Below are 11,558 nucleotides of genomic sequence, written 5' to 3'. Positions count from 1 at the left end.
CTTTAGCTCTTTAAGCATACTTATAATGAATGCTCAAAGCCAAGTCTGTGGACCTTCTCACAGTGCTACAGGCATACCTCTTTTTACTGCATTTTGCTTGAATGCATTTCACAGTTATTGTCTCTTTTAGAAATTATAGGCTTGTGGCAACTGTGCATTGTCAATCAGTGCAATTTATCCAAATGCATGTGCTCATTTCTTGTTTCTGTGTCACATTTTGGTAATTTTTACAACATTTCCAAAGTTTTCAGCTTTATTATATCTGTTACCATGATCTGTGATCAGCGATCTTTGATGTTGTTACTATTATAACTTGAGCCTGGTGCACCATGGACTGTGCCTATGTAGGACAGTGAACTCAATGGAGAAATGTGTTCTGCCTACTCCACTGACTGGCTGTTCCCCCATCTCCCTCCTTCTCCTGGGACCATCCATTTCAGAGCAATATTGAAATTAGGCCAAGTGTTAACCTGGCAATGGCCTAGGAATGTTCAAATGAAGGAGGACTTGCACAGCTCTCACTAAAATTAAAAGTTAAAAATGATGAAACTTAGTAAAGAAGACATATCAAAAGCCAAGATAAGCCCAACTTTAGGCCTTCTGTGCAACTTAGCCAAGTTGTGAATGAAAAGCAAAAGTTATGGGAAGAAATTAAAGGCACTCCTCCAGCAAACACAGGAATGATGAAGCAATCAAAACAGGTAGGAGGAGAGTTGCAGTGGTCTGGATGGAAAGTCACACCATGCACAGCATTCCCTTACACAAAGCCTCATCCAAAGCTAGACTATCTTTAAATCTACAAAGGTTGGAAGAGGTGAAGAAACTTCAGAAGAAAAGTTTGAAACTGTCAGAGTTTGGCTCACTAAATTTAAGGAAAGAAGCCATCCCCATAACATAACAGCCCAATGTGAGGCCACAAGTGCTGATGTTGAAGCCGCACCGAGTTATTCAGTAGATCTGACTAAGATGATTGATCAAGGTGGCTATACTGAACAGCAGGCTTCTGGTGTAGACAAAGCATCCTTATGTTTTATAAGAAGAATGTGCCATCTAGGACTTTCATAGAAAGAAGCAAACGCCTGGTTTCAAAGCTTTAACAGGCAGGCTAACATTTCTGTTGACTTTCTTTCTGTCTGTCTGATATGTCTGTCTGTCTTTCTTTTTCCTTTCTTCCTTTTCTTTCTTTCTTCCTTTCATTTTCTCTCTCCTTCCTTTCTTTCTTTCTTTCTTTCTTTCTTTCTTTCTTCCTTTCTTTCAATTAATATGAAGGTACCTATGATTAGTCTACAGAGTTTGCATTTGTAAGGTTAAGTCCAAGGTGCAGCTTTGTCCTTCACCCAGGAAGTGTGCTTTATATCTGTGCACTGTACCCATTGGGTGGGAACCCACCAAATCCTTCCTTCCCTCCCCAACTGAGTTTTTGTTTTTGTTTTTGTGTGAGCCTGTAGTTCTTATTCTACTAGTTTCAATTTGATGCTGAGCACATGAGATGGTTGTCTTTTCATTCCTATTATACTTTTCTTAGGAGGATGCTCTTCAAATCCAAGTCTATCCATGTTTTTACAAAACATGGACAATGTCCATTTTTAGTGCTAAATAGTATTCTATGGTATACATATGCCACAGTTTATTAAGCCTTTCATGTGTTGAAGGGCAATTGGGTTGTTTCCACATCTTTGCAATTATGAACTGAGCAACTATAAACATTCAAGTACAAATGTCCTTATGGTAAAATGTCATTTTTCCTTTGGGGTAGATACCTAGTAATAGGATTGGGGGGTAAAACAGTAAGTCTATTTTACATTCTAGACACTAAACTTTAAAACCACTAGAAGATAGTATGGGAAAAACTCTTATTTTAAAACTCTTACATTACCAGCTTCAGGAAAGAATTTATAAAGAAGACCCTACTGGCGACCTCAGCAGCAGTATCAATCAATAAATGAGACTTAACAATTTTAAAAGTTTCTGCACAGCTAAGGACACAATCCAGGAGACAACCTTCAGAATGGGAGAAAATATTTGCATGCTATGAAACTGAAAAAGGGCTAATTACCAGAATCTGCAAAGAACTAAAGCAATTAAAAGAGAAAAGAGCAAACAACCTCACTAAAAACTGGACAAAAGACATGAACAGAAACTTTTTTCATGAGGACAAAAGAGTAACCAACAAACATGTGGAAAAGTGCTGATCATTTCTAATCATCAGAGAAATGCAGAGCAAAACCACCTTGAGAGGCCACCCAACTCCAGTGGAAATGGTCCACGTTACAAGGTCCAAAGCAACAGATGCTGATGTAGTACAAAGAGAAGGGAATAGTCAAGCACTGCTGGTGGGACTGCAAACTTGTGCACTCTTTAGGGAAAGTACTATGAAGATTCCTCTAGGAAATTGAAGTGGATTTTGTATTAGTGGTTGGGTTTTGCGAGTCTGTCACATATTCCTGTTTGGGCAGATATATGGTTTACGAACACTTTCTCTTACCCTGTTGCTTGACTTTTCCTCCTCTTGACCGGGTTTTTCACAGAGGAAAAATTTTAATTTTTATGCTCTGCAGCTTATCAAATATTTATTTTATGGCTCATCCTTTTGGTGTCAAATTTAATAACTCTTTTCTTATGACCAGATCCCAATGAGTTTCTTGTATGTTGTTTTCTTCAAAAGTTTTATAGTTTCATGATTTCCATGTAAGTGTATTATTCATTTTAAGTTTCTGTAAGTCATGAACATTAAATTCAAGTTTATTTTGTTGCCTGTGAATATGGAGTACAATAAAGACATTATCTGGGCTTTCTTCCTGGTTCCTGGCATGTGATAGGCTACCCTGGATGGTCTGGGTCTCTACATGTTCTTTACTGACACCACGGTTGAGATTGTCCTGTTACTTGTGGGTAATGGTGAAAACCCTCACTCTCCACTAGAGTGGAGGAAGAAGGATGTCTCATCAGGGCTGTGTGGTTATGGAAGTCAAAGCTCTTCACATGATCTTCCTGACATCTGTTTATTGGACCTTTGGCTAGAAACAGCAAGCTTTTTGTGGGTGGGGGGCTTGTTCATACCCACTGGTGTTCTGGGCTGCTGGTGTCTTCAGCTCTAGATCTGAGACATGAAAAACACAAAGAATACCCACAGATCCCACTACTCTGTCATTCCTCCAGTCCCACAGTCTCCAGTCATCTTCCTCCTTTGTTTCACTTTTCAGAGGATTACATTGTTTTATCTATAATATTTAGGGCTCTAGTTGTGCTTAGAAGGAAAAAAAGTCAAATCTATTACACATTCCTAGAAGTTGTAGTTTTTTTTTTTTCAAATAATGCTTGAAGCAAGTAGAATGTGATGGACATTCCATTGGTTGTTCAACATCTAAATACAATTCCTTGGGTTATGCATGCAAATGTTGCACAGCCAATTTAAAGTACTCTGGCTGCACATCAAGCCTGATTATGTGCTCTAAACACACCTACAGGTATGAAAACTAGATATGTAAATATCACTGAGGGCCCAGGGCACACGATGGGTTCAAAATATAATGCACCGGAAATCTGCCATTTTTAGAGTCTTGGTGGGAAGAGAGACCAATCTTCCACTTACAAGAAGCTAAAAGCTAGTGCCTAAGTATAAAGCTTACTCTTTTTGTGGATGCCACCATGGAGTCTTTGATTCTATAGTGAGGGGCATACGCAAAAAAAGGCAATTGGGAATGTATTTCCCTGCTAAAGGTATCATTCAGGGGCCAGTGGTTGGCTGTGCTAGCTCTAGCAGTCCGTGTCCAATGGAAGCAGCCAGTGGTACCCTACCTAGGCTATTCTAATATTGATACTATAGTTAGTGTTACAGGCATCTACTTAGTTTCTTAGCATTTTATTGATATTCATCTTTCATCATTCCCTGAGATTTTTTTGATCTCAAAATTATAGTCAGAACTGTTCTCTCCTCTTGAGAAATAAGAGATGGTAAGAGATTAAATAAAAAGAGAGAGAGAGAGTTCAGATGGGACAGAGAAGCAAAATTTCTAGTGTCAGAAACCCCCTTTAACATTTTTTATTCTCTAGCACAAGTAATATATATTCTGCTTGGAGAAATCTCTCTTGTTACCATTAGCTACTGTTTCGAAACATGAAAAATGGTACAAACATTGATTCAAGAATAAATTTCCCTGCTCAAAATGTGTATAATTGCAAAAGGCAAATATGCAAGAAAATATTGTCATGGTGATTTTTAGAAGCCACTCACCTGCAGTTGTAATTCATAAATGACCTAAAATATTCAAAAAAGGGTAAAAATCCCGCACTCTGGCTGCACATCAAGACTGTTTATGCGCTACGAGCCCAACCCCCAAGTATGAAAATTAAACTAGTAAATATCACTTGGAGCCCAGGACACAAGACGGATTCAGAATATAAAATGAAATCCCATGGCAAAGCCAGAAATCAAACGTTTCTTTTATAGTCAAATTCTTTTCGACAAAAAAGTCTAGGCCTGATTAAAGTGTTTCCCAAGTTCAAAGACAGGCAAGATAGATGGGGCTGCACACTGTAGATATGGGCAGCTCATCAGAGCCATTACCATATTCGTTTGGAAGCAATAGACCAACACAGAAAAACTCAACCTCATCTCTCACTGTGATTTGCTGTATTTATCTGGTAGGCAAATGTTCTTTGGATTAAAGTTGCTTCACAACCAGAATATTTTTCTTAAATACCATTTCAGGGAAGGCAATTTTTAACATCCCCATGTTTCTGATAAATAAAAATGATTCCTAATTCTTGCAAAATGCATTTCAGCTCTTTGACATGTCTTTGCATCTATTCCATCATTGCAACATCAAAACAACCTGTGAGGTAGTCAGGGAAAGGAAGAAAAAGATAATATATTTACTGAATGCCTACTGTATACTAGGTAACATATATTTTATATCATACCATCCTCACTCCAGCCTTTTGATATAGTATCTTTAATTAATGAAGATGGAGACAGATGAACCAGTTATTCCAGTTAACCCAGACCAGATGTGGATAGTGTGTTACCTGGCTTGCAAATCTATGCATCTTTCCTCAAACTCTGTTGTGGTACTTCTTGGTCCACCTAATGGAAGGATAAACATGTGCAGGATGTCACTTCTGAATGGATGTCTAAGGAAACAATTCCTGTATCATCAACACAACAAGTTGCTGAACTGAAGCAACCAAAGGACGAAGTCCACTGTAGCAATAATGGCAGCATGGACATTGTGCAGAGAATACTGTGAGGCCATTCAGGCCGGGCACCTTGTGCTGGGACCCCTAAACTGAGAGAAGGTTCCAAAACTACTTTTACAAATGTCCTTGCTTAGTGACCTTAGGTGAATCTCTTAGCTTTTTTAGGTGTCAATTTCCTTTTCTACAAAACCTTCTTCAAGGGAACTCCCTAGTTTGCCATCTGTGATAAGGAAGGAGATGAGAGACTTGGGAAGCCTAGTCATTAGGAAGTGTGAGTGGGCATAGGAATTGACAAGAATGTGAACTCTGAGAAGCTCTCCCACCTCTCTTTTAGGTGTATATTTCTGACATATATATTTTTCCCTCTCTACTCTAGGTGTCCATCCTGTTTCCATTCTTGCAACTCTCACTCCCATGTGAAAGACTGAAGAACTTGGAGCCCTAAAGTCTGAGGTAAGGAAAAGTTTGATGTCCCTACTCTGGGAGAAAGTGTGAGTTCCTCTTTCTCTGCCATTTTGTTCTAATGAGGCCCTCACAGCACTGGCTGATGGCCACCCACACTGGTGGGAATGTGTGTTCTTTACTCTGTCTATGCCTTCACATGCCTTATAAGAAGTCACTAATGGTGGGCGGCGCCTGTGGCTCAAAGGAGTAGGGTGCCAGTCCCATACGCCAGAAGTGGTGGGTTCAAACCCAGCCCTAGCCAAAAAAACTGCAAAAAAAAAAAAAGGAGAAGAAGTCATTAATGATAAAGACACCTAGGAGCAAAAGAGGACAAATAGTTTCTCTTCTACCCCTTCTTTGTCCAGCTGTGTGTTTCTACATGAGAAGAATAGAAAATCTCTACTCATTCTAATATAATCCATCTGTTCATGGTAGAACCTCAGGGTCTTCACAAATTGTTCCCATTTCTGCTCCCAATGCATAGTATTTCCAGTACTGGAATCATCTCCATTTTAAATGTACTAAGAAAAATCCATGCTATTTGGATAATTGTATAAATTTTCAAGAAGACTACTTAAAAATCTGTGCTTCATATTGGTGTATAAACTTTGATATGCTGTTTATTAGAAGATTATATTGCCTTATCATTATGAGATGGGATAATTAAGTTCATAAACTCATTCTAGAAAAAATGCTACATACTTCATTGCTGAATATCACTATATGACCAAGGGGAGTACTACAAAGGTGACCATAGTGATATTCAGCAATGATGTATATAGCCCCTTTTCTAAGTTGAATTCTTGAACTTATTTGTTCTACTTTAAGTATATTATTTAGTGTTGAGAAAGGAAGAGGCAAAGCTTGCTTGTTTTAAAATCTATTATGACAACATAAAATTCAGGAAAATGAGATTTAACACAATGTTGATTGTACCGATTAAGAACCAAACTCAGAAAAATATAAGAGTTGAAAAAAATGAGTTTAAGTATTCGCTTTGCAACTAATGTATTACTTTCCACTCACCAAATCGTTCGGTCCTGTTACCTCTTCCATAAAAGGAAAAGGATTTGGGAATTTTAAGTAACCTTCAGTTCAGACACACTAGAATTTTTCATTTTATCTATTGGCTTATTAAGGTAACAAGTTACGTCTCCTGGACAGTTTTCAAAGGGAAAAAGAAGTAGATAAAAGAAATAGATGGAAAGATTCTTTCCAACATAAGGGAAATAATAAAACCATACACGGGCACTACAAAATGATATCAGAGGAGGCAGAGGCAATTTACTCACTTGGGGAAAATAGCAAGATAAGGTATGAAGTACAATCCTGCAGGGAGATGACAGTGGATGTTCAAACTGAGCAAAAGGATTCGGAACTGAAGGTGGGCAACACATTCTGGGACAAATGACACTACTGAGAAAAATATTCTAAACATGTAAGCTTTAGAGATGGCGAATCAAGGATCTTGAACCAATGAACAAAATGTGCCAAAGTGTATCTTGTCCAAGTAGGATGTTTCTGTGTTTACCAAAACATCCTCTTCACAGCTTCTTGTCCCCCCACTTTCATACCACAATCACGTTTGACATTTTAATATCCTTCGTTAACAAATTATAATTCCTTTCACTCACAGTTGGTATCTTAATTCCCATGAACCTTATCACAAAGCATCTCTAGCCTTGATAAAACTCACCTGAATTTAAGTGTTTATTTCCAGGTCAGCTGGCCAATGGGTCAAAGTGGAAAAACGCAGAGGTTAAGTTTTTTCATCTCTAAAGGTCTATATAATTATGGTTCCAATTACAGCAGAAACTCTGAGCTCTAGTGAGGGGGGTGTGTGGGTGGGAGAGAGAGAGAGACAGCTTGGGTGCTAACTTTCTTGGTTTTCCTGATTGGCTTGTAACTTCTAGACAAGGTTTAATAGCTAAATCCCAACTGCTTTTAATGGAGAGTGATCCCAATAGCAGTATTGTGGAATGAATTGAGCATAGATGGGATTCCAAAGTGCAGGGTATTGGATGGAGTTTTACTTCCCATTTGGCAGTGGGGAGCCCTCTGCTCACAGATAATCCCATGTTTAACTCTCGGTTTCCTCCCAATCACTTTATCTCCACTACGTGCAACTTTTTAAGCAGAAGCCTAACCCACTTTCCAAGGAAACTCTCTGCTAGGACATATTAGAGAGAAAAATGACATCATAAAGATTTAAATATGGAACAGACATTTTAAAGCTTCATGCTGTTAGACTAACCAGCTATCATCATCAGTTAGAGTGGTGATAACTGTATCATGGTCTAGTGGGTAAGAAATAAAATGAGGCAAGTAGAAATCTTTGTTCCAATTCCACCTCTATCGTTAGTCACTGAGTTCTTTTTCATGAGTGAAAATGATTCAGCTTTCATTTCTAATGCCTGGTTGCTAAAAGAATTAGTCGTTTTCTGGCTTCACAAGAGACATACGTGGAACAAGTAGAATTAGGAAAAAGTCAATTGGAATTATATGTCCTCATTTTAAAAGTTCCTGTCTGGAGGAATGCACTTTAACCTGAAGGACTTAAGAATCCTTGCAATAATTTTTTAACAGAGGCTTAAAATACCCCTTTCTATGAAGAAGGTAGAATTGAAGCGTACTTCATGTTCTTACACCATGTGGCTAAGTGTACTTCGGCCTAGCCATACTCTAGTCTAAAAATTCATAATCCACAGAAAAAATTCCAGTAGAGAAAGTAGGATTCTATTTTAAAAGCAGGAAAAGACAAATAACAACCCCAAATCTTCCACGGAATCACACCATCGCAAGAAACTACTCTAGCTTGTAAAATTCCTGGGTGGCAATCAAAGGCAATCTTGTTCTCTAGTAATATCTACCTGTATCATATGATTGAAAAAAATGAAGGCTATAGAGTTACAACATTATAGTCGTTGAGCTGCTGAACCCCAGACCTGCTGGACCAGAGAACCTATCTTCTATTCTGCCACTTCTGCGTGGAAGTGCATGGCTCAAAAAGACCATCCCTCCCTTGCCCCACCTTCCCAGTTGAGGAAAACAGTCAGGTGTTGATACAGGACAGAATAATTTATATTAGAAAACCTATTTAGAAAAAGTTTAATCTCTCAAGATCTCCAGATATGAATAAAATGTTTCTTGCATGGATTAATTGACCTCTTCATTTTAGTATGTAAGCCATGAAGATCACTTTTGCCAGTGCATCCCATCGCAAGCTTAGCTTGTCTTGCTGTTGGTGGATAAGTATGTCTCAGGAAATAGGGTAACTGAAGGCTGGAGACAATAATTATTTTTCATCAAAAATTATTGATTGGTGCCTGACGTTAACAGAGAACAGCTAACTTATTTCCCTCCCTTATCGATGTGTTTATATTCTTCCATTCTTTTATTCAACATACGTTCATTGAGACCCTACTGTGTGTCAGACACTATGCTAGGCTTTGGGGGTCCAACGTTGGCTAAAACGGTTTCTGCTTTCAGGAAGCTGGTCATCCAATTTGACAGAAAGATAATGAAATATAGGCTTACTTTGGAGACATTGTGGTTTCAGTTCCAAAATGCCACAATAAAGTAAATATTACAATGAAGCAAGTCACCCCAAATTTTCAGTTTCTGAGTACACATAAATTTTATGTTTATGTGCTACTGTAGTCTGCTGAGTATGCAAAAGCATTATGTACAGAAAATGTACATACATTCATTTAAAAATACTTCATTGCTAAAATATGCCAATGGTCACCTCAGGGAGCGAGTCATACTCTCTATGCTAGGGAAGGGCCTTACCTGTATGTTGACAGCTGACTGAGCAGGGTAGGGATTCCTAGAAGTAGGGTGTCTGTGGCAATGTCTTAAAATAAGAACAATGATGTTTGCTGTATCAGTTAATTCTTCCTTTCACAAAATGTTTCTTTGTAGCACACGCATGCAATGCTGTTTGATAGGATTTGATCCACAGGAGAACTTTCAAAATTGGGGTTAATCTTTTTAATGCCGGCATTGCTTTGTCAACTAAATTTATGTTATATTATAAATCCTTCATTGGATTTCAGCAATGTTTATAGTTTTTCACCAGGAGTAGATTCCATTTCAAGAAACCACTTTCTTTACTCATCCCTAAGAAGCAACATCCCATCCATTCAAATTTTATTAGGGATTACAGCAATTCAGCTGCATTGTCAAGCTCTCCTTCTCATTCTAGTTTTCTTGCTGTGTGTACCACATCTTCAGTTGGAATCTTGTACCCCTCAAAGTTATCCAGGAGGGTGGGAATCAGCTTCTTCCAGATGCCCATTAATGTTTATATTTTGACTTTCTCCCAGGAATCAGGAATGTTGTTAATGATATCTAGAATTATGAATCTTTTACAGAATATTTTCAATTTACATTTCCCACAGAGTGGGACTCGTTCTCAAAAATAAATTTATATTGCCCAGATCTATCAGAGGAATCACATGCCTTGTTAGCTATAGCGTTAAAAATGTATTTCTTAAATAAGATTTGAAATTCAAAATTGCTTCTTCATCCACGGGCTGCAGAATGGACGTTGTATTAGCAGGCATGAAAACACTCTTCTCCTTGGAGATCTCCATTAGAGATCTTGGGTGACTAGCTGCCTTTTCAATGCATACTAATATTTTGAAGGGCATCTTTTTTTCTGAACAGTCTCAATAGAAAGCACAAAACATTCAGTAAACCATAGTATAAACATTTGTGCTGTCATCCAGGCTTCATTGTTCCATTGTCACAGGACAGGAAGAGTAGAGTTGGCATTAATTCTTTTTTTTTTTTTTTTTTTTTTTGAGACAGAGCCTCAAGCTATCCCCCTGGGTAGAGTGCCATGGCTTTACAGCTCAGAGCAACCTCCAACTCCTGGGCTCAAGCAAGTGTCCTGCCTCCACCTCCCAAGTAGCTGGGACCACAGGCACCTGCCACAATGCCCGGCTATTTTTTGGTTGCAGCCGTCATTGTTGTTTGGCGGGTCCGGGCTGGATTCGAACCCGCCACCTTAGGTGTATGTGGCTGGCGCCTTAGCCGCTTGAGCCACAGGCACCGAGCCAAGTTGGCATTAATTCTGAAGGGCCCTAGGATTTTCAGAATGGTAGATGAGCCCTGGCTTCGATTTAAGGTTATCAGCTTCATTGACCCCTAACATGAGAGTCAGCCTATCATTTGAAGCTTTGAAACTAAGCATTGATTTCTCCTCTATTGATAGGGAGTGCTAGATAGTATATTCTCCTATCGGAAGGCTACTTTGTCTACATTGGAAACCTGTGTAGCCACTTTCATCAATTACCTCAACCAGAGCTGCTAAATAACTCATTGAAGCTCCAATATCAGCACTTGCTGCTTCACCTTGGACTTTTATGTTGTGAAGATGGCTCTGTTCCTCAAACCTAATGAATCAAACTCTGCTAGATTCAAACTTTTCTTCTCCATCTTCCTCATCTCTCTCACCTTTTCTAGAACTGAGGATACTGAGGAGAATAAGGGTTTTGTTCTGGATTAGATTTTGTCTGATGAGAATATTGTGGCTGATTTGATCCATCAACACCACTAAAACTTTCTCTGTATCAGTAGTAAGGCTGTTTTCCTATGCAATTATTCATTTCATCGCTGGAGTAGCCCTTTTCATTTTCTCTAAAAATTTTTATTTTGCATTCGCAACTTGGCTGACTGTTTGGCACAAGAGGTCTGGCCTTTGGGGTACTAGATCTTTGGCATGCATTCTTCACTGAACTCATTCTTGGGCCTCCTCACTGATGAATCAAAAGTTCATTTCTAACTTGAAAGGAAAGTTTAACACTGACAAATCAAAAGTTCATTTCTAACTTTTAAAGTAAACCCTTTAATGTGAACAGTTAGGCAGTGGTTCTCAACCTTCCTAATGCCTCTCAATGCTGTGACCC

The sequence above is a fragment of the Otolemur garnettii genome, unplaced genomic scaffold (assembly GCF_000181295.1).
Source record: "Otolemur garnettii isolate 467f Iridium unplaced genomic scaffold, OtoGar3 scaffold00001, whole genome shotgun sequence".
In the NCBI taxonomy this organism is placed as follows: domain Eukaryota; kingdom Metazoa; phylum Chordata; class Mammalia; order Primates; family Galagidae; genus Otolemur; species Otolemur garnettii.
This window is presented reverse-complemented; position numbering follows the sequence as displayed.